The 18568-nt window shown below is 24.5% G+C and overlaps 1 protein-coding gene across 2 annotated transcripts in view; it reads right to left on the bottom strand.

The window, feature by feature from the left end:
- The window catches only part of LOC129606655 (rhotekin-like), a 96004-nt gene that overhangs the window by 2909 nt on the left and 74527 nt on the right, over positions 1-18568 (bottom strand). The gene's annotated exons all lie outside the window — the stretch shown is intronic.

Consider the following 18568-nt stretch of genomic DNA (forward strand, 5'->3'; position numbering starts at 1 on the left):
ATATAATGAATATATTTTTAATTAAATAAAAATTTTGGAAATTTTATATTTTATAAAATCAAGATTCTTATGGGAACTCATGGTTTAAATAAATATCATCATTTAAAGCCTGGATGTAAAATATCAAGAACTAAATCAGATAGTCTTTTTCGTTCTGCATATTTAGAATTTTGTATTCAAATCATATGGATAACACATCATCGAAGGGAATATAAAATAATTGGTGAAATTTTCTCACCTAATTTAAATATAAAATTAAAATAATAAATTATTTTTATAGATAATGAAATGAGAAGACTTTTTGGATCATATCATTTTAATTTGACTGAAAGTAAAATCACAACTGAAGAATATATTAAATTTAATGAATTGGAGAAAAAAATACTTTATGGTAAAAATAATAAAAATTGTAATTTTAGACAACAAAATTCACCAATTATACAAGAAATTTTAAATATTTCAATTGAAAATCAACAAATCTTATGGATTGGTGAGAAAAAATATCATGGAACTGATATAAGAATTTTTGAATTGGAATTAGAATATGTTGTACCAGATAGTCAATTAGCATTAATTGATATTTCTCATGGTATTTTAGGACATCCAAAAATATTTTATAATACAATGTTATTATTAGATTGGGCTACTGTTCGAAATATGAATTATAGTGAAAAATATGATCCTTATCGTTTATTTAGGCGACCATATTTAAAAATACCAAAATATGAGGATTTTAAAATGTAAATTTAATTATAAATACAGTAAAATCCGGTTAGCTGCTCCCCTTTTATAACAGTGTTTTTGATATACCAGTACAAAGTTTCGTCGTCTCATTTTATTCCCCCATTTATTTGTATATAAAATAATTCTTTTAAATGCATTTTTTTCAATAGTACAATTTTACTATTGAAAAAAATAGTAAAATTGACTGAAATTTTTTTTTGCTTTCATATGAAAACAATTCTTTTTATAGCATAGTTACAAACCATTGCAAGCAATAAAAATTTTTATTAACAAACTTATACTATATATTTTGTTGCTAATATTTGCCACTAGCTGTCTCAATCTCATTATTTCAAAATAATAATAAGAAAACAATTGATGTCTATCGAAAAAGGATTGACTCCAGGAGAGTTCGGAAAATCGTTTAATATTCATAGAATAAGAATTTGGATGAATATGTATATATATACATATTTGTGTGTCATTACGATTTTGTTTTATTTTATTTAATAGCCGTTTAAGGCTGTTAAGCGGATTCAGTTGAGGGCATCAATTATGCTGCTAAGAGAATTCTTTTACTTGTTTTTGGCATAGCTATACCTAAGTTTTACGACAAAATATTCGAGGCAATTAACCGGACTTTACTGTAGAATATTTAAAATAAAATAAAAGAATATTTTTATTTTTTTTTTAATATAATTTTAGTCATAAAAATTATGAATCGTATTTTGAATTAAAGGATTTACGATATGAAGAAAATTATTATTATATAGAAAATCAGAAACGTCTTTGGTATAAACGTGATAAAATTATAAATAAAATGAAATCAACTGAATTTGAAAATGATATTTTATCAAAATGTCAAAAAGAAATTGATAATTTAGATAAACCGATTTTTATCGATCTTGAAAAAATTGTTAAGAAATATTTAGATGAAAAAAGAAAATTGAAAAAATCAAAAAGTTAAAATAAGATTCATTACAGGAAGATGTGTAAGAAAGATCATGTTCTATAATAAAGGCAAAATCTAATGTGAATATATTAGATAGCATTGTTAAAGTGTTGGCATAATGGTGCCCTATGTTAGGCTAATTCTTGAGTATGCTTTTCAGTAAGCTTGTGGATATTTCTCGTATTGAATCTGTTCAGAGGAAATTTTTGCGTTTCGCTTTGAAAGGTTTGGACTGGTCTGATACTTTTAGATTGCTCTCGTATGAGTTGATGTTGATTGATTTGCAGTTCTTGAGCGCGCGTAGGGGTTGTCACTTTCCAGCCGTATCCAAAGAAATAATCAAATATGCAAAAAAAAAAAATTTATTTTTTAAAATTTAGTTTTTTTTTTTAAGTTTTTAATAGCACCCCTGTTTTCAAGCTCTCATTGCAAATGCGCTGGAATATACAGTCCTGTCGATTACAAAGAATCAATAATAAGCTTTAGGGATAGTTTTTTTTTTTGTGAAACTGATCTAAGTCCACTTTTCTATACAGTGACGATAATTTTCGCAATTATCGTTGTTAAGAAAATTGAAAAAGAATTTCGATATTGACAAATATGAATTTTTGATCGCTTTGAATGGACAAAATAAGCTATTCATATATAACGTATATGTACACACACACATTTATCATGTAGTAAACATTTAATTTTACATATGTATGTATATATTTGCAATGCATTAAAAATATATAAATAGAATGGCCATTACACAATTTTCACTATAACTAATTACAATTTTAATATTTTAAATTTAAAAATTAATTAAATATTTTTAAATAACTATTCTTAAAAAAAAATTTTTCTACACTATTCATAAATAATGTCGCGTCTTCTTGATTTTACAACATGTATTACATATGTACAAGCATATGTACATATGTTGGAATACATTTTTATTGGAAAAACAAAAATTAATTTACAAATTATTCGTAATTTTATAGTAGTTAACGATAAAAGAACCCTTCTTCTTCTTCATCTTCCTCAACTTCGATTCAATTAAAATAACGAGAAGTATACATTCATGAAATAAAATATAAAAAATGTAGCAAATATAATATCCTTTTTACATTATCAGCATACTAATTTGCCATGATTTCATGTTTAAGTGTAATTTCTAAGCAAAAAACCAAAAAAAAAAAAAAAAAAAACAGAACAGAAAAGAACCTTCTTCTTCCACCTTTTATTCCTTTTATTGTTGTGTCTGGTAAGGAAGGAAGTAACATGTTGTTTTAATTTTTTTTTTTTCCCCCATTTCTTTGAATACAAAATAATATTGTAGCCTGGCATATTGAGCGTCATAAAATCATAATAATAATAAAAATAAAATTATACTAGAAAATTCTGAAAAAGGAAGAAGAATATTTGGTTTCCTACACATACGAGTAATATAATGGTTAGCGTCATAAAAGATAACAAGTATGTATGTAAGTTTATTGGTCTGCGTTATATGTTTATTATATTAAATATAGCCCTTGTACAATTTTAATTTTTTTTTATATAATATATACAATTAGACCTCAATTATATTTATGTATTTTGATAATAAAATTTAATGATCTCAGATTTTAATTTTAAAATTTAGTAATTTTCATTATTAAATTTAAATTTATCATTTCAAAATATACAAGATCTTCGATTTACGACGCATCTGATCTACAACGATTTAGATTATGACGTCTTTGTTTTTAAAATTTGTTAATTCTAATTTGCTGCATTGTTTTTGGCAATGGAAGAATTTAAATTTTAAACAGTGTCAAATTTAATTAAACTGTCAAATTAATTTTGATATTTTTAATACAATTTCCGAAAAAAAAAAAAAAAATCCAATTTTCGTAATATTTTGGGAATTATTCAAGATAATGTGCTAAACAAGAATTTGATCTTATTCAGCACATTATTAACGGTAAAGTATTGAAATTATAACAGTATTTATGATTAATTTCAATTTCACTTCGAAATATCATAATATGGAGTTACGACATTTTTAAAATTATTTTGTAATCTTATTCTTATTATTTAATTGTATCTAGTTATCAAATCGTTTAAACATGAAAAATAAAATTTGTATATATACATATGTTTGTAGATACAACACAAAAAGATATACATATATGTACTTAGTTAAGTGATTTTTTTGTAAAACAACAAAACAAAAATGGTATCGAACATTAAAATTCACTAAACGATTTACAACACATTTTAACATAAAAAAAATGTTGAACAAGTAAAAACGTTTCAGTCGGTATATAAACCGATTAAATTATACCCAACACCTTTCATTGTTCTATAGCAATTACTCGAACCTGCCAAACAATTCTATAAAAACTGCACAAATATGTTTGATATATAATTGGACTCATAACTGCCAAGTTTCATGAATGTGACTTAATCATTTTTCCCCAAATATTAAAAATTAACTTTTGGAGTTGCATGGCAGCTATCCGAACCCGATGTCCGAATTGGTCCAATTACAATAGCAGCCGTCCTTGGGATAAAAGAATCAACTTGTTAAAGTTTGGTGTCGATTGCATTATTCTTTTTTGAGTTATCGTGCGATCGGTTTGGTGTCGATTGCATTATTCTTTTTTGAGTTATCGTGCGATCGGACGGACATGTCTAAATCAATGCAGAATTTTACGCTGAACAAGAATATATGTACATGTCCATATCAAAAATGACTCCTTCAAGTGGTTACAAATTCCATACCAAAGCTAATATTACCTTCATGGTATATATAAAAACACAAAAAATATTGTATATTAGTTAAGTTCGATAAGGACATTTAAGTATTATACATAAATATAGTAGAGAATATAAAAGTATGAATGAATGCAATACACATTTATTTACGAACTTTGTTAAACAATATTGTAGTGAACTCATTTTGCTCTATTCAGTTGTTATTGAAAAAAATGCAGATATGTTCATAGTTACTTAAAAAATAAAAAAAAATTACCAGATGCAATTTATTGCATTCAGATTAAAGATACAATAAATTTCAAATTGAATAAAAATTTTTTTCTGATATTTTTTTTGTTATGAATTTGTTGTAGCTGACTTTTTGTTTTAGAACATTAAAAATGTTTTCTTTTTCTCGGATATTTGTTGATCTAGATTATTTTACTTCTTTGTTCTAAATTAAATAACACGTGCTATTTATGTATATCATTATTAAATTTAATCCCTCTCAATGAATATTAAAGACAATTAAAATTTGAATATTAAAGATAATTAAAAATTTAAATTAGTTTCTTTCATAATTCGTAAGCAATTTTGAAATTTAATGTTGTAAAAATTCAATATATTTGATTTGTTATAAAGCACCCTATAAAATATTATTGAAAATTAAATTGGACTGGAGTTCGAAATTTATAATATTATATGAGAATTCGCGGCTAGAATATGATTTGATTGTAATTTTGATCTATAAAAAATGTACTGTTCATATCAAACAATTACAATCTCTTAGCTTATAAAGCTAAGCTTTACAGTATGAAAATAGATTGTGAATGCAATGTAGACTAACACTATAATTACAGTGAGCGTAAATATTGATGATATTGGGAACAAAAATATAAAATTAAACTTAAATTACTCTAAAAATTCGGAAGAATTTTTTATTTTAACTCACGTAAATTAAGTTTGAATTAAAAGATCAAACATTGTTTATTAATTTTGTATGATATAAAAGTTTGAAAGAAATGTTCGTGAATTTTTGTATTATGTTTGTGAAATTTTGAATTTTTTATGTAATTGAGTATGTGGACTCAATTTTTTTTTGTTGTATGAAAATGAACTCATGGATTTGTTGTATGAAAAATTTAGAATACCATCTATTTCATGCCTTCAAATCTTAATTTATTGTACAAATCCTGACTTGGACATATTTACGTATGTTCATAAACCTCAAGTATGTCGGAACGGAACTTTCAATACTGTATGTGCACAATACACAAATATTTATTTAAAAACTATATGTTTTTCATATTTTTCCGCCTATTTCCCATTACAGGGAAAAAAATTAAAATAAATAATTTTAATACTTACATTATTTTTTAAAAATTTTATGCACTACTTAATCTCTATATAAAAAAATAAATTTTTGTTATTATTTTCCTTTTAAAATTTATTATAAAAATTTCCAGTTTCTTCTTATTGTATACCAAGCTACTGTTGTAAAGGGAAAAAGTTTTTCTTATATTTCTCCGATGAAAATGAAGAGAAGGAAAAGAGCCAATTCAAGTAAACAGATTTTATTTTTCCTCTGCTGCATATACAAATATACAAGATCAAAAAAAAAATATGGTAATATGATTCCTTATTTACATTACATAGAGGTTATCATTTTTTACAGCATTTTAAATATTTTGTAAATAAACTTGTTTTTCATGAAAAGATATGAGATTGCATTTTTAACGCAATACTTACATTGAATGTTATAGAATAAGCAGAAGTTAGTCAGGCTCATAATATAAATATTTATATTTATACATGTACATCGGTATAATTACATGCCTATATATATATAAAAATATAAGAGGTTTATTTAGAATTTATATTAGATGCAGCCGGTAGTTAAATTTAGTAGGCAAGGTGTACATATATATTAATAAATAATATTGAAGAAAGGAAATTTTGTAAAATATTAGAAGATATGTAAATAAAAATTTATATAGTTACTGTAAATAAAAAAAATTTTTAGAAACTCCTGTGATGTAATTCAAGTGTATTTGATTTTGTAAATTTGTAAATGGTTCTTTTTTTTTTGTTTATGTAAAGAAGTTTATTATTTATTTTAAAATTTTCGACTACTATCTTTGATATTAAATAATTATGGTAATCTATAACGAAATAATCTTTACTGCTCTTGAAATCTAAGTCATTTGAAGTCACTTGAAATAAATTTCATATAAAAATGTGTAATTAATGAGAGACCATTTTCAAATTCCATATATGTTGACTAATAATTTCAGTCATTTGCATGTTAAAATCCGTATTATAATAATCTCTCTAATATTGTAGATCATTAAAAACAAAAATTTATTTTCTTTATTTGTTTCATATTACGAGTATATGCCCGACGGATTGGGCCACGAAATATCCGCAGTAAGGTATGCTTGTGGTAAGAGTCCACTAAAATCCAATAGAAGTCGAACGGACTCACAATGAACGGCTCTCTAGTTTGCGACTGATCCCTGTGGGACGGCAGAAATTATATGTGCTGCCTTACACGAGGCGGAATTATTCTCAAAGGCTAGGAGAAGAAAACTCCGAAATAAAACAAAACAAATGCAATGAATAAAACACAAGAATTGTATACCCTAGATGGTAATCCAGTAATACTAGAAAATTTATACTCTTCGGAGGTTGGTCTCATGAATTCTGGTAGAGACTATTTATTATATGGATTAACTTGTATTATACGAAACTGTAGAAATCTGCAACTTAGCAATTTGTTTGAATTAAGACTAAACTAAGTGTTGAAATTAGAACAAATCTCAGTAATGCGATTAAGGTTCGGAAAATGCACACGACTACTTACTAATTTAAACATTCCAATTCCAAAAATTTCTTTTATATAGATAATTGTTTCGTAAATGGGAATTCCTCTAGTGTAAATGGGAAATTACAATATGGGAAATTTAGTACAAAAAATTCATTTTTTGTTTTGCAATTATTTAAGTATAATGACCAAAATTTTTGGGTCTCCAATTACACTTATTATGTACACAAACCATAAGATTTTATTTTTATCATAACTTTAAGATTCTAGAATCATTTAAGACGTTAGTAAAATTTTAAAGACATTGTAATTGTATATACTGTTATACATAGACGCTTGTATAACTTAATGTATTCTTAAAAGTGTTAAAATTTGATTGTCTCTTTGTATTTTTCATGTTTTTTCTGTTTTTTTTTGTTTTAAACTTGAATTTTTTTTTTTTTGTATTATGTACGTATATAATATGTGCTTAAACCTTGAAACATCAAAATAAAATAAAAAAAAAAACTTCTCTTTCCTATTTATTTTTTATCCATAATAATAATTTTAAATTGAATATTATATTGTGTATGCATACATGTAAATATGCATGTACATATACATACTTACATATATGTGATGTCTTTCAGCTGTTATTTTCATGTCTAGGCTTAGAACTGATTTATAGGTTGAAACGTGTATGAAAAACAAGATTCACGAATGACATTATAAACTATTTGTTTATTTATTTTACTCTTTTTTTTTTCTCTCCAGTCTTTTTTATTATTGTATTGTAATGTTGTTCCCTCATATGGTCATAAAATTGCATTAAAATGTCATTTAAAAACGTTTCTGTCTTTTAATTTTTTTTTTTTTAAAGCAATTTTCTTTATAAATATTATAACAATTTTTATATTTTCTCTAAATTTACTCATTTTAAAGTTATTATGATAATTTATGGACGCATTTTTTAAAGTCGTTATTTTATTGTTATATTATGCTTTGTGCCTCTTTAAAATATAATATTTGTATATATATATATATCAAGTGTATATGTATACATATATCATATATATATGTACATATGTTTATGGAAGTGAAGTGCATAGGAAATTTTTGTATACGCATTTATTTCAATTGCTATAAATGTTGTAAGTATATGTATATATATATGTATGTACATATATATGTATGTACATATATATGTATGTACATATATGTATAACACAAGTTGATAATATTAAAATTCTTATGTTATTTTTGCTTAAAAATTACCATTGTATAAAACCTTACTTAAATACACGGGGTGAACTTGTAACGTGGTATAATCTCTCGGAGGCAGAGAGATGGGACAATTTTATGAAAAGAAATCGCCCCATTATTGAGTGAACTTGTAACGTGGTATAATCTCTCGGGGGCAAAGAAATTCGACAATTTTATGGAAAAAAATCGCCCCATTATTGAGTGAACTTGTAACGTGCTATAATTTCTCTGGGGCAAAGAGATGGGACAATTTTATAAAAAAAATCGTTCCTGAAATAAGAGCGGGGGGGGGGGGGGGGGGGGGGGGGGGGGGAGATGGAGAGGGTTGGGTTCAACTGAATATTTAACCCTCAAAATCCCAGTTAAAAATTTTTGGTTTCGACTTAAATAGCTATATTTATAATTTCCATAATATTTATTAAACGATTATATTAACAAAAATTTATAGGTCCACTCTTTTTACATCATACATAATATGTAATACCTATATATAGATAGGCAACTAGTCATGAAACAAGAAAAATAGCGAGAGAAAATTACTTTTTCCTTGATAATTCGAAAAAAATAGCATAAATGAAATAAGAGAGAGAGAGAAATATTAAGGAAAATTACTTTTAAAAATATACCAAAATTTGAATAAATTGGAAAATATTTCGTACTCTTTAAAATGAAATAAAGAAAAGCCATGTATAATAAATTAAACTGTATATAAGTATATGTGTGTATTGTCCATACAAATGAACTTAAAACTCGAACTATAATAAATCTTTTTTTTTTAAATGAGTGAATGCAACAAAAAATATAAATGCGTAGGAAAATTGGGAATTTAGAATGACAATTATATTTGATAAAAGATTTAAAAAATTAATAAAATAGTAAAATCAAACCTGACAAAGAGTATTGGATAAGATATAAACATATGAGTGTATGTAGGTATGTATATACTAGTACACTAAAAAAATACATATACAATGTAAATGTAAATAAATCTGTCAAAATTGGTTTTATATTTTAAGGGAAATATCACAGATTTCTGCAATTTTCTTAAAACTGCAAAGCATCAAACGAGCAAAAACTAAATTAATTATTAGTTCCTAAAATCACCACAGAGAAATGCTATAGTAACAGTATGCACAGAATTAATTGAAAAATTTTGCAATTAATTTTTTACAATGTTCACATTTTAAACTTTAAGTGTAAATGCCCGTTAATGCATTTAGAGTGAAAGCAAAAACTAAAAAAAAAAATCTAAATCCGTTTCGCTATAAAGAAATTATTGTTTACATACTATTTCTGCACACATACGAGTAATAATAGATTTTCAATAAAAAGAGAGAAAAAAAAAGAGAATACAAAATTCCAAAAACAAAAATTCACAAATGGTCGTCACAATGCAAAAATAAAGCAGACACGCTAAATAAAAACAGAAAACAAGAAAAAAATTAATAAAAACATAATTGCACCTTGCGCTTTCTTGTCACTTCTATGGCATATGACTTATGTGCCATAAATCTACGTATATATACGTACACATATACGCGCTCATATACATAATATCGACGAAATTTGTTCATATTTGGAGGAGTTCCTGTATAAGGTCGTGTAATGTTTAACCATAAAGAAAAGTAAGAGAAAAAAAGAAAATCTAATGATAATTTTTATTTTTCTTTTTTCTATTTACGTTTTTACTTTTTATAGCGGATGATTATTGTATTTAAAGCACATTAAAATGCTAATTTTTAAATTATTGTGAATAGTTTCAAGTGTTTTTGAAAAAAAAACAAAGAAAATAATCCCCTCTATTATGTATATCGGTATCGGCCGATAAACGATAATTTATCGGCAAAATTTTGTGTTTGTATTACCAACATTGTTTATCGGTAAATTTTATCGGAGTCAGGAAAGCTTTTTTTCCCTGTATAGGAAACGTATTAGCTGGTATTATGAAAACGATAAATTGTCGGATTTTCCCCGATTTAAAAGCGGGTACAAATTTTTAGACGACAGATTTTTTTTTTTTGCAAAATCTTCATTTTATCAAGGAAACTGGTGTAATTAATTGCTTTTTTAAAATGTAAGCATTTTTTCTAAATTATTTTTTTTCAAAATGTTATTCATATATTTTATTTAGGTTTAAAATCGTAAGCAACAAAAAACAAATTGCGCGGTTAGTAGAAAAAATGGAAGAGGACTTAAACCTGGCAAGGAATGATAATCTGAAATTCTGGATAAATCTAAAAAATGTGTACATATTATATAAATAATAAAATCAAATAGGTACATAAACATACATTTTGTTGTCTAAATCCAATGGATTAGTTGAATCTCTTATATGTCGTCTTTGAATAGCTCGCGTTTCTTCACTAACTACCGTTTCTTCACTTTCAAAATATAATGCGCGCGACATTTTCCCAATATATGTATATTTTTATTTTACAAATTTAACAGAAAATAATTTGCTTAGAACAACTTTTTAGCACATCAAAACCAAATTCAAAATAATTTTAAAAATTTTTTGAAAATAACTTTTGAAAAAAAACAAATGTCATTGGAAAAAAAAAAGTTTTTCTCCAATTTACAAAAACAAAGATTTATATGAAAAAGCTTCTTTTAATCGGTTGAAATATTTTTATCGGTATCGGTTCATAATACAGAAGAAACCTAAAACCGATTAGAACTGCCGATAATATATCGGCCGATACCGATGTTCATAATAGAGGGGAATATATAAAGGAAATTATTTGGAAATAATTATATTAGAGCAAAAAATGAGAGAATGAAATATTTAAGTGGTTTGAATTATGTAAGGTGTAATTTTGGAATTTTGAACTGTTATAATAATTTAAAAAAATAATTTAGCAAGAATGAGGAAGACGAATTAGACATAAATGACAGTCACTTATGAAACAGTACGTAAATAATATTAGGTACAAAAGGTACATATTATATGTATAAAACTGAAAATTATACATGAGAAAAATGTGAGAATCATCTGAGAGCGCTCAATAATTAATATAGAGTTACAAGAAGTGAATATAGGAAACAAGAAATTTCTCATAAGTATCGATTGATTCTCGAAAGTCATCTGACAAAAAAAAAACTAATTTATAGATTTAATAGTCCAGTATGAACAGAATAAGTTTCAATTTTACAATCTTCATCAAAAGTTTCACTTTCTCTTTATATTTCGAGAATATTTTCTAATTAATAGCTTAAATATTTTTAAAATTCATGAAAATTATTCTTATTTTTTAATTTAAATAAACAATTAATTGCATAAATTATTTTCTTTGCTTAATCATCGAAATTATTTTTTTTCCATCATGTTCAATGAGTTTCAAACAATTACGCTAAATTTCTGATAATTGCTCAAATAATTACTTATATAAGATTACATCATTTAATTTAAGACTTATTATTTGGGTGTGATAAAAGCAGGCCATTTTTTTTATAGATATAAGAATACAACAGAAACGAAAAATTAATATAAGAATTAGCTTTGCCTTCGGTTTGTTATACTTACATATATTCGTAGGTACATTTCGTCGCCTGAGTACAATTTTGATCCACACACCATTTTCGGGATTTTCAATTAAGGAACAATTCTATAAGTTTCCGAGGTTGATCTTTCAGAATAATGCAATCCGTTTTTATGTATTATTAAAAAATTTTATTTTAAGACAATGTTGGGTTAAAATTTTTTTTTCAATTTTTATACATATTTGAACAATTTTTTTATATTATGGTATATTAATATTCAATAATTAGAAATTTTATTCAAATTAGGTAAAAAGTAATATTTATACTTAATATAGTAAATGTAATAGGGTTACTTTAGTAAATGTAATTTATAGTGTTTTAACACAAAAGTATTTTAATTAAGATTAAAATAATATTAAATAATTCATAGTTTTGTGGTGTGTATTTAAAAAATTTTCGAAAAAATGGCCACTATACAATATAGCATATTTAGAATATAATTGCAGTTCTGATGTTTCGTGGCCTGTAAACTTTGCATTCTTAAAAAACCAGTTTAAATATTATAAATTTCACAAATTTATGAGAGACACGCTATTCCAAAATTTTTGATTTAAATACTTAGCAGCTTCTATAAATTCTCAAACTTTTAAAATTAATCTTAATTAACCTATAGATACCTTCAACTTTAATGATAATTTCTTAATTCCACGTATAATTTTCGATGAAATCAGCAAAAAAAATCAAAAAATAAAAAAAAGCAGAAGCATCACCTGGGATCTGTTAAATATCATAAAAAAAGTTTTTTTTGTATCACAAATTTCCAGATTTGGAATCTCCTACACTATTAAAATTAAAATGATTTTTTTATTACAATGAAAAAGAGAAAAAAGGCTATACTTCTAACTAAAAAATTAAATAAAATTTAATTTCTTTATTCTTATTTATGAAAATGCTACTTTGCCTTTGATTTATTTTATCTCTTTTATTTGGGTTTTTAATGTGCAACGAACATTTGGATTAAATATTCCCCCTTTATTTCAATTATGTTACGTTTTTCCTTCTCCCCTCTAGAATATGAAATGTAAAATTTGTGGAACGAAATTTATTAAGGTAACTTTGCACTTCGAAGAAGAAATTCAATTTAGTTTTGATTTAAGAAAAATGCTTTTGTTTTTTCAATTGCTTAAAAATTTTTGTTTTTTTGTAGATCAATGAATTTTGGTAATGCATTAGCAAATATTCACTCCACGGTCCAAATCGTAATGTGCTATAACACAATAGAATTTGGATGTTATTGTCTACAAACCCGAAATGATACTGATCAAATTATGTTATATTGCTCCATTTAGGAAATAAATTTGTTGTTCAAAATTAACACCAGTTGAAGTTACACTCAGCGAAATCTTAGCGGATTCAATAAGAATGAAATATAGCCAATCCACTATTTTTAGAAAAAATTTAAAGAATAAAGAAAAAAGTATAATTTTACGGCTATATTTTTAGGTAACGAATTGCATTAGAAAAATTTTTGTAATACATATACATATATACACATAGCATGATTGGCAACATTAAAATAATTAACAATAATTTCTAGCGAGTCATGTAAAAAAACTATTAACAAGTACAAACCACCTCTAGGTACAAATATGGAATTTATTTACGATGGGAAAAAATATTCTCCTCTCAGCTGTTTAAAAAAAAATTACATTCAATGTTCCAAAATGCAGTATTCTGGACTGTCAACTGGGCTGGTATAAGGGCTTAAATGATTTTCACTGAATTTTTTTTTGCGGTATCATCCGCGTATATTTTTTCTCCTGCATATATAAACAGTACAATAGTAATGGATTAAACTGCGACTAATAAAAATCAAAATAAAAAAAAAAAAAAAATTTTTTATAACCTTTTCGTCTCACCATTAAAAAATTTTTTTACGCTTTAATAATGCTGATACGCACAACCAACACTTATTCTACCTTAACCGTGTTAAATTTTTAATATATACAAAATTTTATAATAAAAATGGTTTATTGTTAGTATTTTGAATGAAAAACAAAATTTAGAACTTGTGATTAAGATAAGACAAAATGTTAATGAAGACAATGTTGCATCTATGCAGATACGCCTTGTATCATCAAAATATTCTTTAAAATAAAACAAAATTTAAATTTTGCTATAAAAAGTTTGGTAAATTTTTTATGTTTGGAAAAAAAAAATAAAATTAATCCTACATTTTCCGGAATTCCAAAAATAATAAAAAAAACTGTTAAATGAAGTTTGTGTTTTCATAAAATTTTAATTGAATCATTTAAATTTTCCTGGTCAACAATAATTTTGTGACTTTCTTCACCAAAATTTTATATTAAATGTGTTTCCGGTCAAAAATCACAATTATGTGGTCAAAAAAATTAACAAAACTTTTTGTGGAAATTTTAGAAATTTTTAGAAAAATTGTCAAGTTAATGATTAACTTTCTTTTAATCTTATTTATTTTGAGAATTTTTTAATAAAATTCAGAATTTAGTAGTTGTTCTGAAAATGATAGATAACACATGTGATCTTTGTAATTAAACTAACCGTGACTTCAATAATGCGATTACCACGTAAACTTTACAAAGTATCACGTTCCAAAAAGTTAAGTAAAAAGTCTTGACATTGTACACTTTTCCAAAATGCGTTCTATACGTAATGGATACGTAAAATAAAAGTAAATTGGATATAGAAAAATCGAGCACGCTTCTCTTATACCTTGTCACATAAATGTTGCCAGAAATAACCAATTAAATAAACTAACATTTATTTTCAACATTTGCACAGAATTTTAAATTGAAATTGTCAAACAAACGTCAAAGTACGTTTATTAAGTCGATTAATATTGTAAAAATTGTATTCTGAAATGTATCAAAAGTTTTAGCAGTTTTTTTTTTACAATGTAAAGGTATTGAAAGCTCTGAGACGGTACTACAATCGTATTAATACCGTACTTAAACTTTTTATGGAGCATTATTAAAGTCACGATGATTGTCGCAATATCAAAAATATTAGAATTTTTAAAAAAAGAATTTGTTTAGTTTCTTTCCAATTGCTTTCAATAAGTTCCATATTGCACTTTCATATCATTGGCTAATTATTTAGGACTACAACCAATTATAACTCTGCTATAAGTACGAGTATTGAATAAATTTTTCGTATTTGTTTTGTCAATAACGCTGATTAACCCTTTAATTACTCATTAAACTAGACCAATGGTTTTGTATTTTCCATACCCTAGCGTTGCTTTAATTAACATTAGCTCTAGAAGGGTTATAATATAAAAAATTAACTCGATTTCTGAAAGAATGACACAAAAATTGTTTTGCTACATTAAAAATAATTTTTTTTTTTTTTTCAAAATACAACAAAAATTAAATTTTTCATTTCTTATAAATATTTTTAGTCTGTTGCAATATTAAAATGAAAATGTCATACGATTCGTTAAGATTTTAAGAATGAAAATTATTTTAAATTTTTTCCTTTCCAAAAATAGATTTTCCCTTTTTGAATCTTTGAAAATTTTATAAAAATAAAAAAAATAATTTTCTTTTTTCGTATTGTAAAAATAAAAGACCATAATGAGATTTTTATAAATTTACCAGAGAAAAGTATATTTCTCGAAGTATGCAGAAACAAATCATGAATTTTACATACTTAGTTCTTATATAAATAATATCGAATGAGCGTATTTAATTTTCCCCTAATTTAATACTACATATTACAATAAAGAATAGCATAGGTTCAAAATTTTACACTGTACACAATATGCCATTGAACTTCAATGAAAATTTCATGAAAGAAGAAAGTTTAGTTTAGAAATATAGCTGCATACAATGTAGACAAGAACAATTGTACTTTCTAAGAGATTTTATGTTCTATATTTTGTTAATTTAAATTTACAGTTGGATATGTAAATATATTTATATATATTTATAGAGAATTAACTTCTAGTGTAATTTAGAATTTGAAAGCATGATTTCTAATAATAGGAGCATTAATGTATAATGTACATACTTGCAATTTTAATGTGTTTTAGTATAGACATTCACCATACGAGTAATTTGTCTTTTCGTCACCAGATTACAGAAACTTCACAGTATTATAGATGTACATATTTCGTAACAGAAATCTCAACTTTTCAAATTGAAAAATAATTGGGTGTTCACGTCACTGTCACTGTCATTAAAGTAGTATGTATAATCTAGTTTAAACAACCAAAAATTATAAATAATTGACACTTAAATTAAAAATTTAAAATATTTTATTTTTATAAGCGGAATTTTTGCTTATTTCAAAATAATTTCAATAATCCTTTCTTTGGCAAGTATTTAAGTATGTGTATAAGTAAAAATATTTTATATATGAATGGGAAATTTTGAAGAATTCAAAATAAATTAAAAATTTAATTACTAATTAATTGTTGAATAATATTCTTAATTATACGAAATAATTTTTAGTATACATTTTAGAATTTATTATCAATAAATGAAAATAATTGCTATTGCCAAAAGCGTCAACAACAAAGAAAAGGTGAGGTAAAATTGCTGTAATCAAATTGTAATTAAAAACGTTGAGAACACCACTACCTAATTGAAATTCGAAATTTTTCACACCTTTTAACGAAAATGCTATAAAAAAATATTTTCTAAATCCAATTATTTTAATAACCTTAAAGTAATTTGAATAATCAAAGTATTATACTTTTTGTTTTGTTATTTTCTTTTTTTTTTTTTTTCGTATAATTCTTATTTATTGTCATCATACGAGTATAGTAACCATTATACTTAAATCAGACAATTAAGTTAAAAAATATTGTACATAAAAATAATAAATTAAGACGATCAGAAACCGCATCTCTTATACAGTAACAGAATATGACAATGATGAATAATATACAGACATAATAAGTGTTATATTTAAGGTATTTAAATATATTTATTGCAAAACAATGTCACCACCTTTTTAAAACATATCGGCCATATCTATTTCCGTCTTTCAATTCTTTTATGTCTTTCTATTACTATGAGATATAAGTAGTAGATTTTTGTTATACTACATGAGATATAGTAGATTTTCAATGGTTTTAACTCTTTTCTTCTTGCATTACAAATACAAAATTTCTTTTCTTTTTAAAAGTGTACATCGTATTTGAAAAAAAAAACACTTTAAATATATTGACCATAATATAGTAAAACAAAACTGCATTGCAACAACAAACTATTATACATATATATATATATACGGTATTATATATTATGTTATACAGTACAGTATAACAGTTTACGAAATTTTTAAACGAGTATAGTAAAACAAATTTAATACTTTCATTATCTTGAACATTAAACACTTATGAAAGATTTAATTGCATAACTTTTTTAATATATTTTTGTTTTCATTTTTTTGTGCAAAACCTAAATTTCAGTTATATTTATGTTTTGATATGCCCAACTAAAAAAATACAAAAAAAAATATAAAAAGAAAAGAAGAGAGAAGAAAAAAAAAAACCAAAGATAATCCTATTTCCCACTTTTATAAAATCATGATAGTTCCTTTCACATCATAGGTGGCAATATAATTCACTTATATGTATGTACATACTTGTATGAACATACTACGTATATGTATGAACAACTATAAAACATAATAAATATAATGATGATTTATGACTTTAATGCATAAGAAATGTAATAATAGGTTTTATGGTATATATATAAATTTATAGATAAGATGTATACGTCGGCATATACATATGTACATGCATACATATATTTTGAACATTAAGTAGTACAAAATTATACTGGAAGCAATAAATACAGTAGGAATATTAAAATAGTAAATACAGTAGGAAACAAAATTGAACAACAAGGTTATATAAGATGAAAAAGGGAGAGAGAGAGAGAGAAAAAAAAACGTCATTTATAATGTGGAATGAATGAATTGTTCCTGTTTTATGATGTTTCAATAAATATTTTGTAAATAGCATAATAATAGATAATATTGAATTTTTCTCAAAAAAACAGCAGAATTATTTAATTAATTTTAGTTGAGATTAAATTTAAGATTGATTTAAATATAAACGAAGATTGTCAAATAAAATTTAATATACGAATCGAACATAATCGTACGAATCAAACTAATTTGAAGTATTAGGAAGAGCATATATTCAGTTTTGAAAAAAGAACGGTATTTTTCTCTGCAATTTTTATGTATAGAAAGTAAGAGTAACCTATAAATTTAAATATTTATTTCATATATAATTTCAATTTCTCATAATAAAAATATGAAGCCATCTATAGGAATAAAAATTCAAATATGTAACGATATATTACCTCTCATTTACTCTTAATATATAATGTTACATAAATAAGTTAATTGAACTTTGTACATTGTGTCTAAGTGTGATTTGAAATTTAATGAAATGATTGTATGATTCGAGTTTGATAAGATTTGTATGATTCTAGTTTGTTTGAATTAAATTGTATAACTTGTTTTTGGTTAACTTCTTGTATGATTCAAATTTTATACGTATAAATGTAGTTTAAATATGGTTCAAGTCTATAAATGAATTTTTGTATGATTATAATTTT

This window comes from Condylostylus longicornis, unplaced genomic scaffold (genome assembly GCF_029603195.1).
Source record: "Condylostylus longicornis isolate FDR11 unplaced genomic scaffold, ASM2960319v2 ptg000020l, whole genome shotgun sequence".
NCBI classification, from domain to species: Eukaryota; Metazoa; Arthropoda; class Insecta; order Diptera; family Dolichopodidae; genus Condylostylus; species Condylostylus longicornis.